Source organism: Nicotiana tabacum, chromosome 3 (assembly GCF_000715075.1).
Source record: "Nicotiana tabacum cultivar K326 chromosome 3, ASM71507v2, whole genome shotgun sequence".
In the NCBI taxonomy this organism is placed as follows: Eukaryota; Viridiplantae; Streptophyta; class Magnoliopsida; order Solanales; family Solanaceae; genus Nicotiana; species Nicotiana tabacum.
Window position 1 is genome coordinate 73,487,295 of NC_134082.1, and position 4,491 is coordinate 73,491,785.

The window sequence follows — 4,491 nt, forward strand, 5'->3', positions numbered from 1 at the left end:
GCCTAATGAGCCTCAGGGCCATCCCCATAAAAGATCACTTCAATCCAAGGCGTAAGAGACATTGTTGCCAGCCCACTGAATTTGGATAACTTGAGGGTCGATTGAGCTCAAGTCGGAACCCGACTCGGAGATTGAACCCAAAATAGTTAACTACATATGCTTAAGGGAAAAGTGTAAGAGCCATTGTCGCCAGCCTAATGAGCCTCTGGTCCATGCACAGAAAAGATCGCTTCGATCCAAGGCATAAGAGCCATTGTCGCCAGCCCACGCAATTTGGAAAATTTGAGGGTCGATTGAGCTCGAGTCGAAACCCGACTCGGAGACTAAACCCAAAATAGTTAACTAAATATGCCTAAGAGTCGGGGATGCATCACGACTCTGAGGATTCCTACCAATGCAAAAACCAGCTTGCTTGGTCAAAATCAAGACAGAAAAATATACGAAAGAAATAAAGCCGCAAGGTTTTCTTTCATACACATATGCGAAAAACCGCAACCTCCAGCTACAAACATGCTTTGAAAATGCTACATACAGATGGCAAAATCTATGCCCCGGGGGCTAGGTCCTGCCGGTCTCATCTTCGCTTTCTTTGGCATCAAGAAAAAGCAACCGAGCATCACGCTCTTCCGCCCTTGCTAGCACTAATTCTTCTGAGAGGGCGAAACCCCTAGCACTAATCTCCTCGAGGGTATTTCTTCGAGATTTGCAGCGAGCATATTCTTGAATCCTCCCTTCGCGGTCGAGGATCCTTCTCAGCTCAGGTTGAGCATCAGCAACATCCTTTGAATAGATAAATTGCCATCTCCTGGTTAGCCTTTGTCCGACACATTGCAGCTTCTGCCCGGGCATCAACGATCTTATCCCTGACCTTCGAAAGCTCGGACTCGAGCTTCGCAATCATTTATGTCTGAACCGAAGCATTATCATGAGCTAAGCGAAGCTGAGCTTCAAAAGTAGGAACTTTAGCTGGAGCGTCCTTCCCATCTAAAGCCTGAGCCTCCGCCCGAGCTTTCAGCTTATCATGTTAACGCTTGGCCCGGCCAACTTCGTCTCAAAGGTGCTCCAAGGCCTCCATTTTTTTCTGCAACTAAAATAAACTAAATGTTAGCCTCAGGAACAAGGACGCAGACTGCATGCTCACCTGGGACAGAAAATTACTTTCTCCTTCAAATGGTTCTCGTAATTCAAGCTCCGGCCCAACTCATACTGCATGTGTACCAACTTGACTTCCTTTTCATCACATGACCCGGACTTAAGCCTATCAAATGCCTGCAAAAAGAAAACCCGATAAGGAAGAGAAGGCGCGAAGCTCGAATGACCTGTGCGGAAACACACCATAAAGTGAAACGGCTGGGCTTCCTCGAAGGCCGAGCGCACACCTGCCAATACAGTTCCTTCAGCTCTGAAAAAGCAGACTTCGGTCGAAGCACGGTCCTTAGTGTATGCAACCCTAGGTTTCTAGTATCTCCCAAAGTACTATCGGTGGAAAAGGAAGGCGCCAACAATGGAGAAACCTTCTTTCCGGAATAGGAAACCTCGGACGTGGCTTGTGCTCGGTAGCCCCAGTCCTATTTTGCCCTACTTTGAGTGTCATTGCCTTGTAAAAGCATCTCTTGCTTATGGTTGTCATTCTTCAACCCGAGAGTTGGCAACCCTTCCCCCTCTCTAGAGGACCGTGGCCTCGCCTCAAAAGGCTCTCCAACGCCTACAGCAACAGGATTAATACGCATAAAGGGAATATGCTTCTCCATATGAAAGAAGGGAAAGGAAAAAATAGCAAAGCACTCACCATGATGTTTTGCTTCCCATCTACCCCGGTACAAAGCTCACCACTTGCGCTCATCACAGGTCGAGTGGGTCGCCAACTTTCGGACCCAATCCGGCAGACCGGTAACGTCGCTCGTTGCCCATAACAAGATGATGACTTTCGCTCGTTCATCATCAACAACGAAGGGCGTGATCGATCAACATTGCAAGGTTAGTAGACCTTGATGGTGAAAGGGCCAATACAGCCTAATAAGATGACGAGCATAAATTCAAGCCCCGCTTTCTCCGCGAAAAATCTCACCATCAATACCGTTCGCCAAAACGATGGGTGGATCTATGCCAATGTAACCCGATACTCTGAGCAGAAGTCTAACACAACCTTATCAAGGGGGCCCAGTGTGAAAGGATAAGTGTACACATTCAAGAACCCATCGGCACGATCCGTGACGCCCTCACTCGGGGAAAATGCCTGTAACACTGCTTCCCCTCCCCATCTGCAGTCTTCTCTCACTAACTCAAGATTCTCTTCTCCTATCGAAGATGTAGTCTTCAAGGTGTACTCTCGTTGGTCCTGAAGGCCAGAGGCGGAGCTCTCCCCTCCCTATCGGACAGACACCGACACAGCAGCCATGGCAGTGATGAAATTAGAGAACTAAAAAGCAAGAATATGTGCAAGCGCGTTAGTGCTGAAGTACCGAAAGGCCGGTGCAGAAAAAGAAGGGTAACTACTTAAAATGGTGGGATCTCCAAAAAAGAGTAGAGACAACCCAATATTTATACATGGAAGAAACGACGACGATCCGCCTGCCTCAAAGCCGGTTAGGAACATTGATCGATTCCATCATCGCCAGTCCTGAGGTGGTACCCGATGAGGACCTTCTTCAAAACAAGGTTAGGCTCCGCGAAGACAATAACACCTTTGTCAGTCCCAAGGTGGTATCCGACCTCGAGGATCTCCATCAAACGGAAGTTAGGCTTTAAGAAGCCAAGGACATCATTGCTAGTCCCGATGTTGTACCTGACCTCGAGGACCTCCATCAAATGAAAGTTAAACTTCAAAAGGCCAACTACATCATCGCCAATCCTGAGGTGGTACCCGACCTCGAGGATCTCCATCTAAAAGAAGCTAGGCCCCGGGGAGCCATTGGCATCATCACAAATCCCGAGATGGTACCCAATATCGAGGACCTCCTTCAAAAAATAAGTTAGGCTCTAAGAAGCCTTAAAAAGCATTGTAGATATCGTCCTGAACCGGGCAGTCCCTCATCCGGGACCTATCTACAACGCCTTAAGATCATTCCAGGTTTGGCCCGAGGAATGGCAAAGGATTCTGCGGGAAGCCATTTTTATCAACTGAAAGTCAGAAAGAATACTCGCTTCTGGGTTTGATATGGGCACTAATCGATAGAGTTGTGCATTCAGAATCTCTGTAAACATAAATGAAAGGGAGTATAGCAAGCATCAAAGACAAAATTGAAGAAATATCTCTGTATTCATTAATATTCAATTACAAAGCCCATGAGGGGTCCTTACATATGATTACAAATGCCCACGAGGGGTCCTTATACAGAAACAAAGGAGCAAGAGGGTACATATGAAGTAAAAGCCTAGAACTTAGTCTACTCTCGAAGGTTCATCTCTGGTAGCAAAGTCTTCGAGCACCACCTCCTCGAGCGTTTATCCTCGAGGGTGATACCTTCGATCGCCACCTCCTCTAGGTTCCATCTCAATCCCACAGAGCAATATCTCAGAGGGCGAAGATCATGAAGGGGAAAGCGGAAAGGCAAAGAAGAGGAAGGTGATGTAGAAGAGACAGAAAAAAGAGACATAGCCCGCCGAAGCCAAAGGTTGAAGTTTCGGTGGGCCTCAACCCTACTCACATAGTCGCTCCAAGTCCACCTTCCGGGACATCGTGCCATGCGAGTTTAACATCCGGTTGTGCTATTTTATCCCTTAGGAAAAAACCCAAGGGGTGAAGTGCCACACCAGGCCAGGGTAGTAGAGTGATCAGCGGTATATAGTACGAACACTCTCCCGAGCAGCGGTGTAAAGTCCAAATGTCATCATAAGTCGATACAGGCCGACCGCCTTCATCTTGTCACCTCGATCCAACGACGATAGTAGTGATTGCCGCAACAATAACAACAATAACAACGAGACAGTATAATCTTGCTCAACATAGGAAAACCCAGGAAAAAGACCATGGCGTGGCTGATAAGAACGCCACCATAAGACCTTAAGGCCAGGGACCCCAAACATGGCGGGTAGTAGTGGAGAAGGATAATGAGAATGAGAAGAAAGGGATGGAAAGATGTTCAAAAGCACTTGGATAAAGAGATGGTATGAGAAGGCCCCCATTTATAGGGGATGATAATGTGGCCAACAACGCCATTAATGCCTTGGAATGACGGATTGATAGGCGCAATCAATGCATTGTTGAAAACCGATTCGACGGCAGTACTGTCACTCTAAAGAATGGGAATCAGCAGTGCATTGAATGACATTGAAAAGACAAGTCCATAAGATGCCCCGGTTATTGATAAGGCTTAGGTCACAAGTCGATACCATCAATATGACGCTAACATAGGGAGCTTGAAGAGTCGGATGTCAAAATCATTTCTTGTTGCTCCTCTCTAAGAAATGCGGGGACTATCTGTATAGGACAAAATCGGAGGAGCCAATTTCTCATTGTTAAGACATTCTGGAAGGTCATCTCGGAGGTTC